This window comes from Tamandua tetradactyla, chromosome 1 (genome assembly GCF_023851605.1).
Source record: "Tamandua tetradactyla isolate mTamTet1 chromosome 1, mTamTet1.pri, whole genome shotgun sequence".
Classification (NCBI taxonomy): Eukaryota; Metazoa; Chordata; class Mammalia; order Pilosa; family Myrmecophagidae; genus Tamandua; species Tamandua tetradactyla.
The window spans coordinates 201,926,381-201,951,755 of record NC_135327.1 but is presented as its reverse complement, the minus strand read 5'-3'; the positions used below and the strand labels follow the sequence as shown (position 1 = coordinate 201,951,755).

General features: G+C 39.3%; 1 long non-coding RNA gene across 3 annotated transcripts in view; it reads left to right on the top strand.

Annotated features, from left to right (window-relative positions):
- Positions 1-551: 551 nt before the first annotated feature.
- Positions 552-25,375, top strand: part of LOC143674838 (uncharacterized) — a 122,359-nt gene continuing 97,535 nt past the window's right edge. For 2 of the 3 annotated variants that reach the window (XR_013171241.1, XR_013171232.1), the window contains exon 1: positions 552-821. This is a non-coding gene — a long non-coding RNA (uncharacterized LOC143674838). Of the gene's footprint in view, positions 822-19,450; positions 19,819-25,375 lie in introns of those variants that run through there. The other variant, XR_013171240.1, reaches the window with a different exon arrangement.

Sequence of the window (25,375 nt, the reverse complement as noted above, 5' to 3'; positions counted from 1 at the left end):
CTAATCTGTTCACATGCTATTGGCTGTTTGCATCTGTTCTTAGAAATGTCTATTCAAGTCCTTTGCCCATTTTTAAATTGGGTTGTCTTTTTGTTGTTAAGTTAGAGGAGTTCTTTGTATATTCTAGATATTAAACCTTTATCACCTATATGATTTCCAGATATTTTTTCCCATTCTGTAGATTGTCTTTTCATTTTCTTGATAATGTCATTTGATGCTTAAATGTTTTTTATTTTCATGAGGTCTAATATAAGCATAACTTTTTAAGAAAAGCCCAGGCAAAGGCGTTATTATATTACACAGTCTCATATACACTGATGTATTTGTTGTCATAATTATTTTACAGTTTCTCAAAGATTGGTTTCATTAGTGCAGCAGATTTCATTTTACAAAGATGGCTGCAGCAGCATCTCCCCTTCTACACGCTCTTCTAGAACCATGCTATAGGAGGTGAAATCTATGGCCCTCCTCCTGGGTGAGTGTTTGTGACTGCCTTGACCAATAGCGTACCATGGAAGTCACTCTATGTCATGTAATTTTGCTTTGTTCTCTTGGAACTTTCAGTCTTAGAACCTAGATACCACTCTGTGAGAAAGCTCAAGAAGTCATGGAGAGGAACTATATTCCTAGCCAATTGCAAACTCCAAATTGTCAGCCATATGAATGAGCTGCCTTGAATGTGAATCTTCTAGCCTTTGTGGAGCTGTTCCATTTGACTCTGAATGAAGCAGAGACAAGCCACCCTTGTTGAGACCTGTCCAACTTGTAGATTCGAAAGCAAATTAATAATGAGACTTCCAGCCACAGAGCAATGACAGCAGGTAAGGGCAGATGGGTGGCTGGGAGGTCAGTGAGCCATGCTGTTGGTAAGGTTGACGGAGCAGCTCTGGTCACCTTGGCAGAACTCCTTTTAGTATTTCGTAGGTCCAGTCTCTTGTTGACAAATTCCTTCAGGACTTTTTTGCCTGTAAAAACTTTAATCTCTCCCTCAATTCTGAAGGACAATTTGGCTGGGTACAGAATTCTTGGCTGGAAGTCTTTCTCTTTCAGGATCTTGACTATATCATCTCATGGCCTTCTCACCTCCAGGGTGCTAGTTGAGTAGTCTGAACTCAGTCTTATTTGGTTTCCCATGTATGCAGGAGATTGTTTTTCTCTTGCTGTTTTCAGGATTTTCTGCTTCTCTTCAACATTTGACAGAATGATTAGCATGTGTCTTGGGGAAGGCCTATTTGGATTTATTCTGTTTGGAGTTCATTGGGCTTCTTTGACTTGCATATTTATGTCCTTTATGAAGGTTGGGAAGTTTTTCCCCATTATATCCTCAACTATTCTTCCTAGCCATTTACTCCTGTCTTCTCCTCCTGGAACACCAATGATTCTTATATTTGTGCTTTGTTTTGTCTATCATTTCCCTGAGATCCAATTCAAAATTTTCTATCTTTTTTGTCATTTGCTGTTTTGAGTCTTCAAAGTCAATAATCCTGTTCTCTATATCACTTATTCTTTCTTTTTTTTTTTTTTTTTTTTTTTTTTAAAGAGAGAGGGAGGAAGGGAAGGAAAGACAGAGAGAAGGAAGGAAGGATGGAAGGAAGAAAGGGAAACATCTTTAAACATTTTCTTGTTTTATTGTATTTTGTTTGTTTGTTTGTTTTTTACATGGGCTGGGGCCGGGAATCGAACCGAGGTCCTCCGGCATGGCTGGCAAGCACTTTGCCCGCTGAGCCACCGCGGCCCGCCCCACTTATTCTTTCTTATGGCTCTTCAAATCTTGTGTTGTGTGCCTCTAGTATGTTTTCTATTTGGTCAACAGAGTCTTTAATCTCTGTGATATCTGCTATTTTTCTATTTCTTTCAAATTCCCTTTTGTGCTCTTCTACTGTCTTCTTGATCTTCTGTATGTCATTTGCTGTCCCACTTATTTTATTAAGTAGAGTTGTATGAACATCTTTGATTAGTTGTTCCAACATCTATGTCTCCTCTGGTATTTTAGTTTGGTCATTAGACAGGGCTATATCTGTCTGCATTGTGATATGCTTAGTGATCTTCTGCTGTCTTCATGGCATGTAAATATCTTGATTGATTTACTTTGGAAGCTGATTTCTTTCAGTAGTCTAAGGAGTTGTGTTTGTAGGATGGTTGTATAGCAGGGAGCAGGGTATGGGGTGGGGCACTCAGTGAGGTGATTTGTTTCAGGGCAGGTATATGTACAAGTTGGGGAGGTTGTGCTGCTGCTTGTGAATGTGGATGCTTAGTGACCAGGGAGGATGTAGCTGTGCATGTGGGGGGCATAACTCTGGTGTTCACTGGTCTAAGGCATGGGACCCTTTGTGCACATGCATTGAGCTGTGGCAGCAGGTAGGTGTTATGCCTTCATGGATTGGGGACAGTTGTGATCAGAGTGTACAGGTTAGTACTTTCTCAGATCTGGGAAATGTGGCTGAGGCCTGTGTGCATACATGGTTCAAAGACTGGTGTCAAGTGAGATTCCCAGAGCTGAACGACGTGATTAGGACCCATGTGCATGCGTGGACCTAGGAGTGCCGTAAACTGATGTGCAGAGCTCAGGGGGGTGGGGTGAGGCTGTACAACACTATGGGCAGGGGGGCAGGGATAACCTGGGTATGGAGGTTAATGCCCACAGCCTTCATGTGCTGGCAACAGCCTGTAGGGAACAACAAAGGGGAGGCAGTGCTCGGCAGGGGTGCAGGAGAGGTGGGTTGGGCTGCACTTGGGGTGGGGGTGGGGGTAGGTATGTGCACTGGGGCTTGGTGGGGTGGGGGTGCCTGGACCACAGGATATGGGAGTGGGTGATGGGATTCAGGTGCATGGGGTGTGTGATGAGTTGCCAGTCATGGGGCCGTGCTGGTGAGGGTAGCACACCCAAGGAACACTGCCCAGTTTACTTCCTAGTCCCTGGCTCCCTTCCATACACTTCCATGGGCTCCATGCCTCCATACCAGGCTCCAGCTTTCTGCCTCTCAGCTCCTTGGCCTCTACAACTAGGGCTGCTCTGTGTGGTGCAGAAGGCTCTCCCATGTCAGCTACACTCCCAAATCACCACCTCAGCCACCTTCCCATCCCTTCTCCAATTTATCCATTCATCTATTGATGGACACTTGGCTTGCTTCCATCTTTTGGCAACTGTGAATAATGCTGCTATGAGCATCAGTCTGCAAATACCTATTTAAGTACTTTGGGATGTATACCTAGAAGTGGGCTTGCCCGGTCATATGATAATTCTATACTTAATTTTCTGAGGAACTGCCTCTTTTCCACAGTGGCTACACCATTGTATACTACCCCCTGCAATGAATAAGTGTTTCTATTTCTCAAATGTTCTCTCCAACACTTGTAATTTTCTATTCTTTTAACAGTAGTTATCCAACTGTTTCCCTAATGTCTAATAATGTTAAGCATCTTCTTATGTGCTTTCTGGTCATCTGTATATCTTCTTTGGAGAAAAATCTATGCAAGACTTTTGCCCATTTGTTACTTGAGTTGTTTATCTTCTTGTTGTGTTGAAAGATTTATTTATAAATTCTGGATATTAAACTCTTATCAGACACCTGGTTTCCAAATAGTTCCTCCTATTTTATCAGGTTGTCATTTTACTTTCATGATAGAATCCTTTGAGGAATTAAAATTTTGAATTTTGATTAGGTCCCATTTATGTATTTTTTCTTGTTGCTGTTGCTTCTTTGGTTGTAAAGTCTAAGAAACCATTGCCTAAAATAAGGTTCTGAAGATGCTTCCCTACATTTTCTTCTAGAAGTTTCATAGTTCTAGCTCTTATATTAAGGTCTTTGATGCATTTTGAGTTAATTTTTGTATGTATGAAGGAAGGTGTCCTCCTTCATTCATATGGTACTGGAAAAGTTGGATCTCCATTTGCAAAAGAATGAAGGAAGACACCTTCCTTCTTTTGCAAATGGAGATCCAACTTTCCCAGTACCATTTGGTGAAGACACTATTCTTTGCCTCTTTGTCAAAAATCAGTTGGCCATAAGGTTGGGGTGGATTTTGGAGCCCTCAATTTGATTCCATATGGCTATATATTTGTGAGGTTCATGCTATTTTGACTACTATATCTTTGTAATAAGTTTGAAAACAGGGAAGTGTGAGCCCTCCAATTTCTTTCTTCTCTTGCAAGATGGTTTTGGCTATAGGGGCCCCTTATCCTTGCATATATATTTGATAATTGTTTTTTTCCATTTCTGCAATGAAGGTTATTGGAATTTTAAATGGGATTGTGTTGAATCTCTAATTTTCTTTGGGTACAATTGATATCTTAAACAATATTTAGTCCTCCAATCCATGAACATAGAATGTTCTTCCATTTATTTAGGTCTTCTTTGATTTCTTTCAGCAATGTTTTGTAGTTTTGCTGTGTGTAAGTCCTTTACATCCTTGGTTAAATTTGTTGCTAGGTATTTGATTCTTTTCATTGTTATTGTAAATAAATTTTTTTTCTCTATTTCTTCCTCTGATTGTTCATTACTAATGTATAGAAATATTACTGATTTTTGCATGTTGATTTTTACCCCATCATTTTATTGAATACATTTATTAGCTCTAGGTGATTTTCTTTAGATTTTTCAGGACTACTGTTTGCATGGGATATTTCAGCCATCCTTTCACTTTCAACCTACTTGTATCTTTGAATTTAAGGTGAGTCTCTTATAAATAACAGATAGGTCATACTTTTATATCCATGTTGCCAATCTTTGCCTTTAGACTGGAGAATTTAATCCATTTACATCTAATGCAAGACTTGCTTCTGTAGTTCTGCCATTTAGTTTTTGTAAGTATTATATCTTTTGTGCCCCTCAATTCTTACATTTATGTCTGCTTTTACATTTATTTGAATTTTTGTGTTGTGCTGTATTGAGTGCCTTCTTATTTCTACTTAGTTATATATTTTCAGACATTTCCTTCTGGGTAACATAGGGTTAAAATTTAACATCCTTAACATATGGCATTCATATTTGATTTTATACCACCTTAACTTCAATGGCATACACACAAACACTGTTCTTATATTCCCTCCCTCCACCCACTTTTTTCTCTGCTTATTACAGATTATATCTTTGTACATTGCATGACCAAAACTGTAGATTTATCATTAGTTTTTATGCATTTGCATTTAGCACCTGTAGGAAGTAAGGCATGGTTACACACCAAAAATTGCAACACAATAGTACTGGCATTTTTAATTGCCTTTACTGGATATCTTTATTTCTGTATGCCACTCAGACCCATTGCATGGTGTCCATTCCTTCCAGTCTGAAAAACTCACCTTAGCATTTCTTACAGGGAAGATCTAGTAGTGATGAGCTCACTCAGCTTTTGTTTACCTGGGAATGTCATAACTTCTCCCTCATTTTTGAAAGAAAATCTTACTAGCTATAAAATTATTGGTTGGCAATTGATATCTTTCAGCACGTTAAGTATATCAACCCACTGCCTTTTTCTGATGAGAAATCAGAACTCAATCTAATTGGGAATCCCTTGTACATAACATGGTGCTTTTCTCTTGCATCTTTTAGAACTCTTTCCTTGTCCTTTGCATTAGATAGTATGATCAATATATGAGATGGTGTAGTCATTTCAAGCCGTGTGTCCCAGAAAAGCATGTTCTTAAATTTATTCCATTCCTGTGGGTGTGGACCCATTTTAAATTAAGACCTTTTGATATGGCTATTCAGGTAAGGTGTGACCCACTCAATCAGAATGGGTCTTAATCCTTTTACTAGAGTTCTTTATGAGAATGAAATTCAGACAGAGAGAAAGCCACAGAAGCAAGAAGTTGAAGTCAATGAAACCCAGAAGAGAAGGGAGAGACAAGCAGAGCTGCCACATGCCTTGTCATGTGGTAGAGGCGCCAAGGATCACTGGCAGCTGGTCTTTGGGAAGACATCATTGCCTTGATGGTGCTTTGATTTGAACATTTTCACAGCCTCAAACTGTAAGCTATTAAATTCCCATTGTTTAAGCCAACACATTTAATGGTATCTGCTTTAAACATACTAGAAAACTAAAATAGATATTGTACTTTTTTTCCATTTTATCTTGTTTGTTGTTTTTTGGGATTCTGGGACGTGCATATTCACATCTTTTATTAAGTGAGGGAAGGTTTATTGTCATTATTTCTTTGAATATTCCTTCTGTTCTTTTGTCTCTTTCTTATCCTTCTGGGGCTCCCATAGTGTGTATATTATATGGTTGATAATGTCCCAGAGATCTCTTAGGCTATTTTCACTTTTCATCAGTTCCTCAGCCTGACTCATTTCAATTGTCTTGTATATGAATTTACTGATTCCTCTGCCAGCTCCAATCTGCTGCTTAAAGACTACGGGGAATTTTTCATTTTAGTTATCATGAAATTCTACTCTAGTAGTTTTGTTTGCTTCCTTTTAAAAATTTCTGTCTCTATTTTTGAGATTCTCAAATTGTTCATTCATTGTTTTCTTGATATCTTCAATTCTTTCTCTGTATTTTCCTTCATCAGCTTGAGCATTTTTAAACTTTTTAAAGTCTTTTTTTTATATGTCTACAGTCTGGTCTCCATTGATGTTTTCTGGATTTTTATCCTCTACTTTTGGATCATCAATCATTTCCAATTTCTTTGTTTGCCCTGTAATCTCTTTTTTTTTTTTTTTTTTTTTTTTTACATGGGCAGGCACCAGGAATCGAACCCAGGTCCTCTGGCATGGCAGGCAAGCATTCTTGCCTGCTGAGCCACTGCCCTGTAACCTTATTGCACATTTTAATAGTTTTAAATGTAAACTCTGAGATTTATTCCCTGGGATGTCTATTTCTTGAATTTGTAAGCTACTGGTAATATGACATTTTCTAGAGTATCAGTCCTCCTATCAGGAAGGTCCACCCAAGGTGAATGCAAAGTTTAGGGATTCCATGTCTTTTCTGGGCTTTTTTCTTATCCTGAGCTTGTGCTTGCGTGTAGCATTAGTAGTTCCCTTGTCTATAGGAGTTTGAAAGCCTCCTCTACTTTCCAAGAGACACACCTTCTTCCTTTCCTCAGTGTTCTACTGCTGGACTTAGAGCAGGTAAGCCTTTGCCCCTGGCCATTTGCCTCAACTGTTTCTTACACTGCTTTCTTTTCTTGAGCTGCTTTTGCATGGAGGGCAAATCCTTAGAGGGGTGGCACAGCAGGGAGGAGTTTCCCAAATCAGTCTTTCACAGTCAGAACAAGGCAAAGGACCCACGAGGGAACCTGGCTGGCTCCAAACTACCTTGTGAGCTGAAAAAGTAAAGACCAGGAAAAGTGCCAGGAGTCTCTTCCATAGCTCTCCAAAGCTGCACTTTCTTGAACTGCTCAGTAAATGCTATGCTTTAACTGTCCTCTGCAGGAAGAAGTATACTGTCTTTAAATCTCTTCAACTGCCTTTGTCCAGGACAGGTTGTAACAATGACTGACCTCAGAGCCATGCTTCCAGCAATCTGAAATAGTTCATCAAAAGTCATGATCAGTAATTGGCCTGTGCCCATCCTATTTCTTGTGCAAGCTGTGCCAGGGGCTGGATCCCATTGCTCCCTGTCATGAGTGTGGGAGCTGGGTAATGATAACTGCTGTGTAGAAAGAGCAATTTACTGGTATTTACAGTAATTTACCACCATTTTCTTGTTCATCCCTGGGTGCTGTGCAATATCCTACTCAATTCTGAATTTTCAAAATATTTGATTCAGACAGCTTCTAACTGTTTAATAATTATTCTGGTGGAGGGACTGATTCCTGGATTACTCTGCCATTTCCCCACACTCATCTCCTGCACTCCTTGTTTTGAAGGAGTGCTTACTCACTCTACTTGGAATCTCAGTGGCTGAAAGTGTCCCTATAACCTTTCTGTGTTGCACCAATATTCTTTTTATCTTAGCAGTTTTAAGTAACAGACACATTTATCATTGAAATGTAGGGATAGATCACAGTCATTTATAGAACGAAACCCTCCATTTTCAGATCTTCAGACTCATTATATTTGATGGTTATTAAGTATGTCTCAAAACAATATCTTATTATGATTAAAGGTGCCATGCTGCCTCCTCCAGGATTTCTCAAGGAAAATCACATTCAGACATTGTGATGTGAAAGGAATAACTTTCTCTCTTCTTTGTAATACCTCCTCCCCAACCCTGAATTGACCTTCGCAGCTCTTCAGAAAGATGCACTTCTGCAGTAAAAAAATACTGCTTCTTTACTTAGGGAAGTCAGATACATAGGTGTATTAGTTAGGGTTCTCTAGAGAAACAGAATCAACAGGGAACACTTGCAAATGTAAAATTTATGAAAGTGTCTCACGTGACCGTAGGAACGCAGAGTCCAAAATCCACAGGGCAGGCTGCGAAGCCGATGACTCCAATGGATGGCCTGGATGAACTCCACAGGAGAGGCTCACCAGCCAAAGCAGGAATGGAACCTGTCTCCTCTGAGTCCTCCTTAAAAGGCTTCCCATGATTGCATTTAGCATCACTAATTGCAGAAGACACTCCCCTTGGGCTGATTACAAATGGAATCAGCTGTGGATGTAGCTGACGTGATCATGACCTAATCCTATGAAATATCCTCATTGCAACAGACAGGCCAGCGCTTGCCCAATCAGATGAACAGGTACCACAACTTGGCCAAGTTGACACCTGTCCCTAACCGTGACAGTCCACCCCTTGTCAACTTAGCACCTATATATATATATATATATATATAGGTGCTAAGTTGATAAGGTGATATATATATATATCACCTTAGACCATACTTAATTTCCAAATGAAAACAAATAAGCACACATTTTTTCTTTTACCTGATAATACTCAACTGTCCTGCATATAACTGGAAACACATTAAATCTCTCCAGAATAGGGTGCAAATCCTTGGGCAACATTCATTCTTAAACTTGATATCTTACAACTTAAATAGTATAACACAAACAAAACAGCATTACAGTCCTCGTTTCTGTAACTGATCACGTGGTCGAAGTTCATATTTATCACTACCTTCTTCCACTACCCATTCCATGTTCCCTTTCCCCTCAGCAAGCACTTCAGCTGGTCGTGGTTCTTTACCTGGTGGGGTGACCCAAACCTTCATTCCTGAAGTCTCAGAGCCATTAGTGGTCCTGCCTGGATTGTGTTGTTGCAGTTTTCCATTGATTTTAATCACAGGGCATGGTAGTACTAATAGACGCCCCAGGGGATCTCCTATGTTCCAAGAAAACTCTTCTTTACCTCCATTATGTAGTTGCAGTCCTACTTCCTTCTGATAGTCAGGGTCAATTACCCCAGACAATAATGTAATCCCCTTCTTGGTGTGTCGATCCAGAGGCATAAGTAGCCCAAAGTGGCCAGGTGGCAATCTTAAATTCCAGTTCAGTGCTATCACTGTTGTTTCTCCTGGAGAAAGCACGCCCTGTTTTGGAACTAAAACCTGTAGACCAGCAGAACTCAGGGTAGCAGGGACAGGAAGCAAAAATTTTCCTAGTGGATCACTAGGAGTAATAGTGAGTGGCACCACACCCATTTCCACCCCTTGATTCCTGGACCCATGGATCCTGGCTATGGGAGAAACAGCACCATACAGTGGACGCTGATTCAGAGCATACACAGCTTCCTGGAGAACATTACCCCAGCCTTTCAAGTTTTTGCCACCTAGTTGGCATCGTAATTGAGTTTTCAAAAGGCCATTCCACCGTTCTATCAATCCAGCAGCTTCTGGATGATGGGGAACATGGTAAGACCAGAGAATTCCATGAGCATGTGCCCATTCCCACACTTCATTTGCTGTGAAGTGTGTTCCTTGATCCGAAGCAATGCTATGTGGAATACCATGACGATGGATAAGGCATTCTGTAAGCCCACGGATAGCAGTTTTGGCAGAAGCATTGCATGCAGGGAAAGCAAACCCATATCCAGAGTATGTTAGAACAAATCGCTGCCCCTTCCATGAAGGGAGTGGTCCAATGTAATCAACCTGCCACCATGTAGCTGGCTGGTCACCTCGGGGAATGGTGCCATATCGGGGGCTGAGTGTGGGTCTCTGCTGCTGGCAGATTGGGCACTCAGCAGTGGCTGTAGCCAGGTCAGCCTTGGTGAGTGGAAGTCCATGTTGCTGAGCCCATGCATAACCTCCATCCCTACCACCATGACCACTTTGTTCATGAGCCCATTGGGCAATAACGGGAGTTGCTGGGGAAAGAGGCTGACTGGTATCCATAGAACGGGTCATCTTATCCACTTGATTATTAAAATCTTCCCCTGCTGAAGTCACCCTCTGGTGTGCATTCAAATGGGACGCAAATATCTTCATGTTTTTAGCCCACTCAGAAAGGTCTATCCACATACTTCTTCCCCAGACCTCTTTGTCACCAATTTTCCAATTATGGTCCTTCCAAGTCCCTAACCATCCAGCCAAACCATTAGCAACGCCCATAAGTCAGTATACAAATGCACCTCTGGCCAGTTTTCCTTCCAAGCAAAATGAACAACCAGGTGCACTGCTCGAAGTTCTGCCCACTGGGAGGATTTTCCCTCACCACTGTCCTTCAAGGACACCCCAGAAAGGGGTTGTAATGCTGTAGCTGTCCACTTTCGGGTGGTACCAGCATATCATGCTGAACCATCTGTAAACCAGGCCCGAGTCTTTTCTTCCTCAGTCAATTCACTGTAAGGAACTCCCCAAGAGGCCATAGCTCTGGTCTGGGAAAGAGAAGATAATGTGGCAGCAGGAGTGGAAACCATGGGCATTTGTGCCACTTCTTCAGGACCTGCTCTGGCTCTATCTCGTATATACCATTTCCACTTTACAATAGAGTGCTGCTGTGCATGTCCAACCTTATGGCTTGGTGGGTCAGACAACACCCAACTCATGATAGGCAACTCAGGTCTCATGGTAACTTGGTGGCCCATGGTTAAGCGTTCAGTCTCTACTAAGGCCCAGTAGCAGGCCAAAAGCTGTTTTTCAAAAGGAGAGTAGTTATCTGCAGCAGATGGTAAGGCTTTGCTCCAAAATCCTAAGGGTCTGCATTGTGATTCTCCTATAGGGGCCTGCCAAAGGCTCCAGACAGCATCTCTATTTGCCACTGACACTTCCAGCACCATTGAATCTGCTGGATCATACGGCCCAAGTGGCAGAGCAGCTTGCACAGAGGCCTGGACCTGTCACAGAGCCTCCTCTTGTTCAGGTCCCCACTCAAAATTAGCAGCTTTTCTGGTCACTCAATAAATGGGCCGGAGTAGCACACCCAAATGAGGAATATGTTGTCGCCAAAATCCAAAAAGACCAACTAGGCATTGTGCCTCTTTTTTGGTTGTGGGGGGGGCCAGATGCAGCAATTTATCCTTCACCTTAGAAGGGATATCTCGACATGCCCCACACCACTGGACACCTAGAAATTTTACTGAGGTGGAAGGCCCCTGTATTTTTGTTGGATTTATCTCCCATCCTCTGACATGCAAATGTCTTACCAGTAAATCTAGAGTAGTTGCTACTTCTTGCTCACTAGGTCCAATCAACATGATATCATCAATATAATGGACCAGTGTGATGTCTTGTGGGAGGGAGAAACAATCAAGGTCTCTGCAAACAAGATTATGACATAGGGCTGGAGAGCTGATATACCCCTGAGGTAGAACAGTGAAAGTATATTGCTGACCTTGCCAGCTGAAAGCAAACTATTTCTGGTGGTCCTTACTAATAGCTATCGAGAAAAAAGTATTTGCCAGATCAATACTGCATACTAGGTACCAGGGGATGTAGTGATTTGCTCAAGCAATGATACTACATCTGGAACAGCAGCTGCAATTGGAGTTACCACTTGGTTGAGTTTATGATAATCCACTGTCATTCTCCAAGACCCATCTGTTTTCTGCACAGGCCAAATAGGAGAGTTGAACGGGGATGTGGTGGGAATCACCACCCTTGCATCTTTCAAGTCCTTAAGAGTGGCAGTAATCTCTGCAATCCCTCCAGGAATACGGTATTGCTTTTGATTTACTATTTTGCTTGGTAGGAGCAGTTCTGGTGGCTTCCACTTGGCCTTTCCTACCATAATAGCCCTCACTGCACAGGTTAGAGAACCAATGTGGGGATTCTGCCAGTTGCTCAGTATGTCTATGCCAATTACACATTCCGGAACTGGGGAAATAACTACAGGATGGGTCTGGGGGCCCACTGGACCCACTGTGAGACAGACCTGAGCTAAAACTCCATTGATCACCTGGCCTCCATAAGCCCCCACTCTGACTGGTGGTCCAGAGTGACGTTTTGGGTCCCCTGGAATGAATGTCACTTCTGAACCAGTGTCTAATAATCCCCGAAATATCTGATCATTTCCTTTTCCCCAATGCACAGTTACCCTGGTAAAAGGCCGTCGGTCTCCTTGGGGAAGACTTAGAGGAAGGTTAACAGTATAAATTTGTGGCAGTGTAACAGGTTTCTCCCCCATAGGGACCTGGCCTCCCCTTCATTCAAGAGGCTCAGGGTCTGTAAACTGTTTCAAGTCTGGAAATTGATTAAGGGGCCATGACTCTGTGTTTTTGTAATTCAGGTTAGACTTCTGTTCCCTTGACCTAGAACTCTTTTGTTTATACAGCTCCAACAAGAATTTAGTAGACTACCCTTCTATTGTATTTCTAGGCACCCCATGATTTACTAGCCAATGCCACAAATCTCTGCGTGTCATAATTTTGATGCCTCCTTTGAGTTTGTTGTCTATTATAATAGCCGCGTCTACCCTGTCTTTGGTGATTAAGTGCTGCCACCTGGCTTCTGCCAACTCGGGATCCTGTCATCCCCATTGTGTTTAAGGATTCCAGCTCAGTGACAGCAGTTCCTACAGTAATATCTGACCTACAGAGAAGTGCAACCACACAGCTCTTGAGGGATGATGGTGCTAGTCTCACAAACTTATTTCTCACTGTTCTGGTAAAAGGTGCATCCTCTGGACATTCCTGGGGTATAAGAGCAGGCTTTGCATGATAAATCCACTCTAACATCCCAATCTCTCTAAGCCTCTGGATCCCCTCATCTACATTATACCAGGGCAGTTCTGGCATTTCAACCTCAGGTAATGTTGGCCACCTTTTGATCCATGTTTCAACCAACCACCCAAACAAGCGGTTAACACCTTTTCTAACCGCTCAAGCTATAACATTGAATGCAGAATCTCTGCTTAGTGGGCCCATATCAATAAATTCAGCCTGATCCAGCCTTATATTCCTCCCACCATTATCCCACACTCTTAAAATCCATTGCCACACATATTCCCCTGATTTCTGTCTATATAAATTGGAAAACTCACACAGTTCTTTTGGAGTATAACGTACCTCCTCATGTGTGATACTTTGTACCTCACCTTTAGGGGTCTGTTGGGACTTTAGTCTAGTTATAGGTCTAGAAGAAATGAGGGGTGGTGGGGGTGGGTCATGAAAAGAATTAGAAATATCTTCCAAGCCATTTGCTTCAGGGCCTTCATTTGCAGTTTCATCTGGTGAAACAGGATTAATAACTCTAGGGCTAATCCCTTCAAGAGGAAGTTGGGTGGCCAATTCCTCAAGGCAGGCTGGAGGTGGGGCGGCTATGTCCTCAGGGCAGACTATTACAGGGTTATCTAGAGAAAGCTCAGCATGGTCTAGGGTTTCAACCTCACCCCCAACATCATTATCAATCCATATGTCACCATCCCATTTTTCAGGGTCCCACTCCTTTCTAATCAATGCCCTCACTTTAACGGCAGACACCATGCAAGACTGAGATTTCAGTTTACGTTGTAAAGTTGCTACTCTAACAATAAGATTCTGAGTCTGATTTTCAAAGATCTCAAGTCTACGGCTACAGGAAATAAGATTTTCCTTCAGGATACTCATAGAAACCTCTACATCTTTCAGATGGCACTTAAGCTTCTTGTTTGAAGCCTTAAGCCCATCCCTTTCACCCTTTAATGTAGACAGTGTATCTAACAACAACCAACCAACATCTCTATAACTCTTATTTCTACAAAACTCTGTAAAGGTGTCAAAAACATTATCCCCCAGAGTCTGGCTTTGTACAAGTGAAGCATTAGGAGAATCGAATGATGATATTTTGACTATCTCCTTTGCCAACTCAGTCCATGGATTGGGAGTATCATTCTGATTATGGGAATCAGAGTCCTTAGTGTCTCTGAGTCCAGTCAGAATAGAAAACCATTCATAAAAACCCATTTTTAAGATTCTGTTCCTTAAGAACCACTCCTGGTACCAAGATGTATTAGTTAGGGTTCTCTAGAGAAACAGAATCAACAGGGAACATTTGCAAATATAAAATTTATGAAAGTGTCTCACGTGACCGTAGGAACGCAGAGTCCAAAATCCACAGGGCAGGCTGCGAAGCCGATGACTCCGATGGATGGCCTGGATGAACTCCACAGGAGAGGCTCACCAGCCAAAGCAGGAATGGAACCTGTCTCCTCTGAGTCCTCCTTAAAAGGCTTCCCATGATTGCATTTAGCATCACTAATTGCAGAAGACACTCCCCTTGGGCTGATTACAAATGGAATCAGCTGTGGATGTAGCTGACGTGATCATGACCTAATCCTATGAAATATCCTCATTGCAACAGACAGGCCAGCGCTTGCCCAATCAGATGAACAGGTACCACAACTTGGCCAAGTTGACACCTGTCCCTAACCATGACAATAGGCAACAAAGAAATCAAGTAAGTGAAGAGTGCAGAGGAATAATAGGTCCATGTTTCAACAAATGCAGGGCAATATGAAAAAAATGATTGGAGAAAAAGCAAAATTGTCAAGTGGAGTGAAGCTCCTCATCCCTATTTAGGTGTCATCCCTTTCTTGTCTTTCATAGAACCCCAGACTCAAACACACACAAAATACCCAGTTCACTTACGTGCTCTGCAGAATTCTGGGTCTTCTCTCCTCCAGAAGTGCCAGTTTGTACACCATCTATGCCATTCAAATTTATCTCATCTGTCCTGTATTTGTTGTTAGAAATCTCTGATTTGTTTCTTTTAAATGCTAATATAGAAAGACAACAGTGTCACCACTGTATATTTTAATAGAAATTATCATGTTTAACTCAAAGGAGAAGGTCTCTAGAAATGAAATTTCAGGCACAAAAACATGGTCAAAAGGAGAAACATGGCTTTTTAAAAGAATGCTAGTATTACTATTGCTTTTAAAAATATTGTATAAAATAATATTGAACAAAAATTTCTTCCTTTGAAAATGTGTTAAACAGCCCAATCATCCAATTCATTCAATAATTATAAAAAGACTCTACTGCATACCTGGTAAGTTGTAGGTCATTGTGGTAGATTGAAGATGCTATGTACACCCCTAGAAAATATCATGTTCTTTTAACCCATTCCTATGGATGTAGATCTTTTATGGTTGGGACCCTTTGATTAGATTATTTCAGATGGTAATGTGACCCATTTCATTCAAGGTGAGTCTTACTCCTTTTACTGGAGTCCTTTAAAAAGAAGAAAAATGACACAAAAAAGAGAGAGGAACACCCAAGGAAGTAAAAGAATCAGAGAGACGCTGAGAGCCAAGGACACACAGAGAAGCTGAGAGAGGAAGCCACTGAAGCCAGGAGCTGAAGACAATGAAACCCAGAAGAAAAGGACCAGCAGATGTCATCAAGTGCCTGGCTATGTGACAGAGAAGCTGAGGATCGCTGGTAGCTAGTCTCTGGGGAGAAGGTATCATCCTATTGGTGCCTTATTTTGAACATCTTTTACAGCTTCAGAAGTGTAAGCTTGTAAGCTGATAATTCCCCATTATAAAAGCCAACCCGTTTCTGGCATATTGCATTTTGTCAGCTTTAGCAAACCAAAATAGTCATGTACTGGTTATGGATAATAGGAATATGAAAAAAACATTTTCCCTATAGTCTGTGTCATGTGGGATAGAACTTGGAAAGTTGAAGGAAATCTTAGAAGTCATAAAATCCTGTCTCCCATGTAATTTAGGGATCACCTCTCTGACAATTTTGATGAGTGATCATTTTCCTCTTCAACCTGTTCTCTTATGAATGCTGACTACTCGGTAATATATATTCCATTGTTGACTAGCTTGGTTATGTTCTGCTTCATCATATTGTGCTCAAAATTTGTCTTCTTTTAATTCCTACCTGGTAGCAGCAGTTCTTCCAGTTCTTTTACTTGTCCCTTCAAAGAAAACATCTCAGAAATCTGAATTCAGTTTGACTCTCCATTTCTCCTAAGTGTCCTTTTCTCCATTTTCTTCACCTATTTTTATGACTGTGGATATTCTGAATAATTAAAAGAACTTGGATTTTGGAATCAGACTTGAGGCTGAGCCATTTACAAGCTGGATGAGGTTGAACACAATAATACTGTTGAGGTTAATTATGAGCCTCAATTTTCTCACTTGTAGAACAGGGGCAAAAATCCCACCACATAAGATTGTTCTAAAAATAAAATAAGGAATTCTATTTGAATATGCTAGCATATACTCAACACATATTTGAGCACAATAAATATTTCTTGTCAAAGAATGGATAAATAAATGATTTCAATATCCTTCACCATTTTACCTGTTCCTCTCTGCCCATTCCAATTATTCATTGGCTCTTTTAAAATAAAACATTCAAATTTGAATGTGGTATTTTGAATGTCAGTTTAATATTCATTGTTTAGTATGAATTTACATTTATGCAGCCTTATTTTATATATTGTAAGCAGTCTTCTATTATGCAACATATACCCTACTGCAGGCTACCTGAATATTTCATTTAACTAAAAACCTGATTTTTGTTTGTTTTGAGGGATTGAGATTGGAATTAGATGTCCTGAACCCAATAGCTGGCAACTGATTTATAAAACTCAAGGCCAGGATTTTTACCTTCATTCCAGTCAAATAGTAGGTATCCTCTCTGGATCCCATCTCAGCTCTCTGAAGTATATTTTAATCTTGATTCATCATTAATTTTATTGCTACCTCTCCTAACTTTGTGTGTCATCTGTAGTTTGGTTGAGCATATTTTATTTTAAAATTTAAGGCTAATATGGCTGCAATATTTTTCTTTATTGATTAGCAAGTTTCAGTCAGCATTTAAGGATTGCCAGGCAAGCATTCCACACCTCTCTTTAAATACACTGTCAGTTGAAGAATATAACCTTCTGGATTAGATGAAGAATTATGTTCAGTGGAGGACATGTCTTCCATCTCCTCATCTAGTCAGTTCACACAAATATTAAAAAGGAAATTAGATCAATGCAAAATTGTGCCACATGCCACATTTTTCTAGGATGATTCAAACCCATGTATCTTCTTGGAGTATATTTACTGTTTAGTCAACCATGAAGCCACCTGACAATACTACTGTTCTTCACATCACCTGACATGTGGGAAAGTAAGCTCTGAATAGACCAATGAGAACAGGCCATGAAGACAGAAAACCATTAGAATGAGAAAATGGACATTAACTCAACAGCACAGCACTAGAGCATGTTGGGAGGTTCTGAGGACAATTTGCTGTGCTTTCCTGCCTCAATCCCCGTTTGCATCATTGTCCTTCATTATCAAAGATGCCGCTGCTGCTGCTGACATTGTCGTTTCCTGGGCCAAGATGTCCATTTAGCGTGTACTTAGAGTGCATCCTGCAGTGCCTGCTAACATGGTGGAGCTGAAAGATAGCTCATATTGCAAGCCATACTACTGAGCACTTGGATATTCTGGGAAGGCATTCTGTAAAGTGAACCACATGAGAATTCACCCAACGTCAACTGAAGGCAGTGTAAATGAGAATACGGGAAAAAAGATTTTTTCTTTTAGAGCTCTCAAAATACTTGACCTTGTCCTTGAGTTTATCAAAGCAAACATGCTTTGTCTCACAGCCTTTACAGTCAGTTCAAATATCACCAACAAATTTAACATATGATAGTTTAAGGAAAAGGTTCTTTCATCTTATGATTTTATGTATACAACATAAACCTAACCTCAAGAAGTGTTCAATAATTTGGTAAAAATAGTTTATACCTCCAAGTCTAGTCCAACATTCTCATAAAACTTCCAACTGCTTTATCCAACAGAGAATGGAATAGGATTGCTAACTGTAAAGCAGTCAGTCACCAGAGTAGAATTCTTTAGAAAACATATTACATGGATGACAGAAAAAAAATGGGCATGTAGACATATGCAGTACTGTTTTGGAGTTCCCCAATTCAAATTGATATGAGACGCAATAGAGGAAAAACACTCATTTATTACCAAACACTCTGAGTTGATTATTAGATTTAGCATAAGAAATGTCTCCAGAGGTAACTGATGCTGAGATCACTCCATGGAACTAAAGGTTATAGAGCATTAGTACGTAACAAGACAGCTGATAAAGAAGAAGAGGCTACTATGACTGAGAAATCAGAAGATGGAGTGAAAGCCTGGGAATGTTGAAGAAATGTGGACTCAGGGTGGTAGTGTTGACTTAAAAAAGAGAATCTAAAATCATATCAAGAATTTAGGTATACCAAATTTACCTAATCAAAAATCCATACTTTTAAATGTTTATATAAGAAATTTAAATTATCATATTTTATCTTAATATATTAATGTTACTTCCATTTGTATGACTATATTATAAATATTAATGATTTGCAAGAGTTAAAAATAAAATAGCGGAACTAACCACATTCGACAGTAAAAATTCACTAGGCATCTATCTCTAGGTTCTAACCACTGCATAAGGCAATGTCAGACCCTGCCTTGGATCCTTAAAGTGTAGTGGCACTTATAGCATGGAAGCCAAAAGATTAACAGAATGAAGTGTGCTGGCATAGATGAAGGTGAAAATTCTGAGCAGTTAATGGTTTGCTCAAAATCAAACAAACCCAGATCAAGCCTGTGCAAAATTAAAGTAATTTTTTAAGATTTAAGTTATTTATTTGATATCATTGGCAAATACAAACAAAAAGTAACTGCATACACTATAAATAGTAAAGATATTTTTAAAGAGCCAGGTTAAAACAATAAAACCCATAGATTTCCAGAATAGTCAAAAGAAACACTGATATTTTCAACACATAATCACTGATGATAAAGAAGGTAAGTCTCCCCTTTAAAAGGTGTCAAAATTCTGGGCAAGTCCGCAAATGGCATCTCACTGAAGTAAAACAAATATGAAAACTGAGGACATCAAAGCAAATACATCTCAGCAACTGGAGTGGTAAAATGTACACTGGTATGTTTCATGGCTTTGAGAATTAATTCTTTAAGTGACAATGCTGAAATTAGTACCTTCGACATTTGTCATCTCAACTCTTTTTTTTTCCCCAAAGGAGAGCAAGGAATCTAAAGGTAAGGTTGTTAAACCTACAGATATGGATGGGAGATTTAATCTGATTAAAATCTATGCATATGTCTACATATTAGTGTATATTTCTACATATTCCTATTTAATAAATTCTTTACCCTCATAGGTCCCACTTAAAATTTTTGACAACTGGGAGATCATGAAGAAACCAACTAAAATTAAAATTAGAGATCTTTAACCTTCAAACAATCAAAAAACTCACTGGCTGAGGTTGAAAAAATGGAATCCTTTTCTTCATTATATATGCATAATTCATCTGTAAAAAAGATATTTATTTCCTGGATTACTTGAAGTAACTATGGCTTTTGTGAAAACATTTCATGAAATTTTTTTTTACTTCAGTTCAGTTTAGTATATTTATGTGTCAACACTCTAATAAATGCAGTTGATATGGCACAAATAAGTAAATTTTTCTTTGAGGATTGGGGACAGATAGACATATAAACCTGTTAATTCAATATGGCGGGGTGAAGTGCCCTATGATTGATAGATGTGTGTGCACAGTTCTGTGAAAACATAGAAGACAACGAGAACTAGGCTTATTGACAGGAGGTTATAGGAAAGGTCCCAGGAAAGATTGTACAAGTATTTTTAAGGATGAGCAGGTGTTCATCAAGGGAAGATGGGAGCAGAGTGTATACGTGTATATGTGACTGAGTTGAAAATGACATGAATCCAAATCATGAATGAAAGGACTCAGACTCAGAAGCAGCACAAGTGTACGTGGCAAGCATGATGAGTGAGAAGTAGTAAATACCAAAGCATGAAGCCAAAGAGAAAGATGGAGTAGGTTGATAAAGTCTGGCTTTTTGGTGATAGTGAACCTTTGAAGGTTTTAACATAGGGAATTGACAAGGAAAAATTGGCATAGTTCATTATGATGGATATCTTGTTAAGGGTAAAGAGAATCAGGAGAGAGAGATTATGTATCTGTTGAAGTAGACTATAAGAGATTGAGATGCTTATCTAGGTAGTGGTAGCGGGAATAAAAAGAAGAGTAAAGTTTTCAAAATATATTAGTAGAAGATTAAATGAAGCAGAACTTGGTGAATAGTTGACTGAGTAAGGATAAGTCATCATCAAAAGTCAGAGCATTACTTTTCTATGACTTGTATGGTTTTACATGCGGATAAGTTCTGCAGATACATTTCCCAAATATTAGGCTGCAAACACTTTTTTTTTTACCAACCAGCTGAACTTTAGCCAATTATTACTCTTGTTCCTGTAACTTGAAAAACTAGTATTTGACTGCAAAATACTTCAAGGCCTAGAAATCTCAACAAAAAACACAGATACAAACTAGGCTGTTTCCACATTGGTTAGAAGAGTAATCAACAGGCATAGTTTCTTAGCTGATCTTCAACAATTTTACCCACTGTTTCAGAGAATGCATATAGCACCCTCCTGTTTTACCAAATGGAAATTATTATTTTAATTAATAAAATTGCAAATACATAGAAAAGTTAAGAGAATGAAACGCTCAACACCCATATACTTATCACCTGCGTTTAATACAATTTTGTCTTATTTCCTTCAAATATATTTCTACTGAAGTTTTTAGGATAAATTCAGACATAATTTCATTTTCATCTAAATTACTTCAATATTCATCTTTTAAAAATAAGGACAATTTTCTTCATACCCACAATGACAAATACCTAACAAAATCAATAATAATTACCTAATATTATCTGTTATCTAATATGTATCCAGTTTCCCCAGTGTCCCTAACGTGTGTTTGCAACTGGTTGGCTCAAATCAGAATATACTCAAAGACCATGCTTATTTGTGGTGGCTACATAGCAAGCTTCTTTTAATCTACAACAGTCTCCTCCCCCATTTTCTTCTTATATAAAATAATAATTATGATTTATTTCCAAAGGTAAGCAACTACACTTCATTTTGATATTTCACTCCTATTAATGCTTCAATCAGACCACCAATGAACCATAACTGGCTGACTTGAGTTTACTTTATCCTTACCCTGAGGAACAAACAAACATTTATGCCAAATGAGCAACAGAGTGGAGATGTGGAAGTAGAAAGTCTATGGATTAATCTGTAACCAATAACTATGCTTTTACATTTAAAAAATATAGATTAGGACCTAAAGGCCATAAAACACATATAAAAATGAACATACCAAAAGCAATTCCAGCATATGCAATTTAGGATGAAGATAATATTTTTATGGGGGTGTGATGGTTGGGTTCTAGTATCAACTTGGCCAGATGATTATGCCCAGTTGTTTGGTTAGGCAAGCACTGGTCGGATGGTTGTTGCAGAGGTGTTTTCTGACTGGTTGATTAAATCATCATACAGGGGCTGATTGCATCCACAGTCAAAGAGATGCACCTCCCACAATGAGATAATCCAATCAGTTGAAGGCTTTTAAGGAAGAAGACTCATGCTTTTTCAGCCAGTGAGCCTCTCCTGTGGAGTTTATCTAGACCCTTTACCTGACCGGCTAGCTTCACAGCCTGCCCTACAGATTTCAGACTCTTCCATTCCCACAGTTGTGTGAGACACCTTTATAAAGCTCATATTTTTGCATCTCTCTTGGTTCTGTTTCTCCAGAGAACCCTGACTAACATAAGAGGTTTCGTATTAGATTTACTATCTTTGTTTTTTTTTGTTTTTGCTTAAAATGCTTCCTTTTTTATTAGCCATCATCTGGATTTTTTTTTTTTACTTCTCATGTGAGTCACATGGCCCCTTTCATTGCTCAAAGCTCTATTCACACTTTTCTGAATTGTAGCCATCTTTTTTTTTGCATGGGCAGACACTGGGGATCTAACCCAGGTCTTTGGCATGGCAGGCGAGAATTCTGCCACTGAGCCACCATTGCACCGCCCTGTGGCCATTCTTCTAATGTTAAAAATCCAAAATATTCAGTTTACAGAATTTTTAAAGCGCAATCACCAACCTACCTGCAACACAGAATGTTCAAACCCTATTGACCCTCAGATATAGAAAAAGACAACTATTTATTGATGCATGCTGAATCATTGCTTTGAACACGTTTCGGTATTCAGTGTTTTTTCCTGCTAGATCTCATTTCTCCATTTTCGTTTTGAAAAAACAGTAATTTCCCCAAAGTGCTCATGTTAGCACCACACAGCCAAATAAAGTTGCATGGAAACTTGCTGTAGAGTATAGGAAAGGGGGTGCTCAATAGAAGTTGAGGGGCTCTTCACTGAGGTGTAATCCATGCTTTTAGTTATAGTTTTCCCTTAGACTTTGAGTTACTGATTCAGTTTGAAAAATAGTCCTAAATACTTTATCTTTTGAATTTCATATCTTTTTTTTTTTTCCTGCACGTTCAGGCACCAGGAATCAAACCCAGGCCTCCGGCATGGCAGGCGAGAATTCTGCTTGCTGAGCCACCTCGGCCTGCCCAGCTTCATATCTTTTTAATAGGTGGTTTCCAAAGATTGTACATCTATGATATGATCATTACTATCATTATCTTTATGATTGTCTTGAGGCAAACTAGGTACACATGTACAGCTATGAGAAATGTTTACTTCTCTAATTATATCATAAAATTCCATTTAAGAATATGATTTTTAATATAAAAATTCAACTTCAGGCAAATTTAGAAGTCACGCTTCTATTCTGTGAAATTAAGTATCCATCACAACATTTGTAACAAGTAATTGACATATTGAGTTTTGAGATTTTGTCATTGATTTTAAAACACACACAATGTCCGAAAACTTATTAAAGTCTCACTGTCCAGTGGTTAAGGAGCACTGATGACAGAGCTAAGAATATAATTTGCATCTCAAGGATATTTGGATCAGCCTTCCTCTGCAAAGCGGTTCTCTAGATTATCTAACTCGAAACGAAGCATGAAATATTAGTATTGCTAGTAAAACAATACTCGCCAAGACTTTATTTCAACCATCAATTTTTTTAAAAAATTGAGCTGAAATTCATAGACCCTAAATTCCCACAGCCATTTAAAAATGTACAATTCACTGGCATTTAGTATATTCACAATGTGGTGCAACTCCACCCCTGACTAGGTCCAAATTTAATTTTCATTAAACTAAATGACAAAAACCTACCACCACCATCACCAAACACTCAATTGGGAGCCAGAAGAAGGAGCATCTAATCATCTTTCCATCCTTCAACAAGTCATTTAAAGGCTTTGAAACTCAGTTTACTCATGGGTAAGATAAGTGCAATGGAACCTTCTCTTATGAGTTAAAATAAGGTCAAGTGAATAATGCATGTGGAAGCACTATGATAGTTGCTGAAGTGATTATTACTACTACCGGTAATAAGACTGATGGACAGAGGACACTGTTTCCACTAGATTTCCCTTCCTTTTGCAATTAACAGAGAAAAGAAGGTTTCCTTAAAGTTTTATTTGGGGGTGCTTCAAAGCCTCTTGGTTCTATCCCATTTCTACCACTAACTAGATCTATAACCTTGGTTAAGTAATCTTATCTCCCTGGGCCTACTTTTTGATTTGAAAACATCAACTGGACAACCTCTAAAATGCCAGGGATTTAAGGGATAAAAATAACAGGAATTCTACCTTCCAGAACTTAGAAGTTAAAGCAACTTTGTCATGTGTAGAGACAGTGTTTGAATCACTGTACTTTCTGGTTTTTTTTTATTTCTGGAACTGAAACAGATATACCTTCACCAGTGTAATTGTGTGCCAGGATTTAAAAAAATCACTTTCTGTCAGCTGTGGCACATTTAAACACCCAAAACTATTTCAGGAGACAGTTAACTTCTGTTTTTTTTTGTTTTTTTTTTTTGAGATTTAATAAAGACATGCATGTTCAGACTTGCTCTGCCAGTACTTTTGTCTATAGTTGGCAATGTGAGACTCTGGGCCTTTGACGGTGTAGTTATGGATTTTAATTACTTAACATTCTACACACACACACACACACACACACACTCACACACTGTTTTAACTCTACATGGGTGTAAATGCATTTCCTTACTTACTCAAAATTATCTTCAAACCTTAGAAAGTAGCTGACCATATGCAGGTCCTAATAACATATTAAAATATCGTTTAATCATACTAAAATACCAAATCAATCAGAGTCTTTGCTGGCTTGTAGCAGGCAAGGCAGGGCAAGGTTGGGAATTTGTTGTTTTGTACTAGTCTCTGGGTCCTCAAAACACCAGCCATGGAAATACCCTTTGGTTCTGCAAGCAGTTAAGATCCTATCTTTGTTCAAAATCATCATTACAGGAGAGAGAAGTAATTTAAGTGAGACTATTAGCAGCACGCTTGAAACATCCTTATTAACTTTTTCTTCTTTTGTGGTCCATCTTTTATCAAGGCCTATCTGCGTTCAGCATCTGGTCTGGCTGCCAATACTAAATATAATTTTAATAATAATAATACGTTGTACTTTTTGAGTACCCTTTCATCCAAGGAGCCCAGAGCACTTTACAAACATTAATTAATTAAGTTCCATACAACACCCCTTTGAGGTAGGTATGCCCTGGTATGGTACAAGATGGTTCAAGTGGTTCTCTGTCAGGCTCACCCACTCTTGAGCATAAGCAGAATCCCAACAAAGGCTTCCCTGCTGCAGGGTTCAACTGAGTCTTGGATGAAAGGAAAGCTTCCCTAGCTGAGAACTTTCTGGCTTGGACTGCTATGATTCCTAGCCTAGTCCTTCACTTCAGCTTCCTGAAAAGGCCTTTCTTTGTTAGGCCCTGAGTATTGATGGATCCTGGTTAGGTCTTTTTAATTTCTTCCTGGTTAGTTATCTTGACATTTAACTCATCTCAGAGGAGATGAGACCAGTGCTGATTCTTCTAAAGCTACAACCTACTGTGGAAAAATGAAAGAAGAAAAAGCTTTGAGCTATTTTTAAGTCTTGCTAGTGCTGGTGTCAGAGCACAGAGAAAATATTTCATTTCTACAGTTCAGTAACATTAAGAGTAATGAACCTTCCCATTTAGCAATCAGAACAATATAGACAAGTTACAAATTCACTCATTAATTGAAAGAGCTTCTAGTTCATGCATAAATACTTCCAAC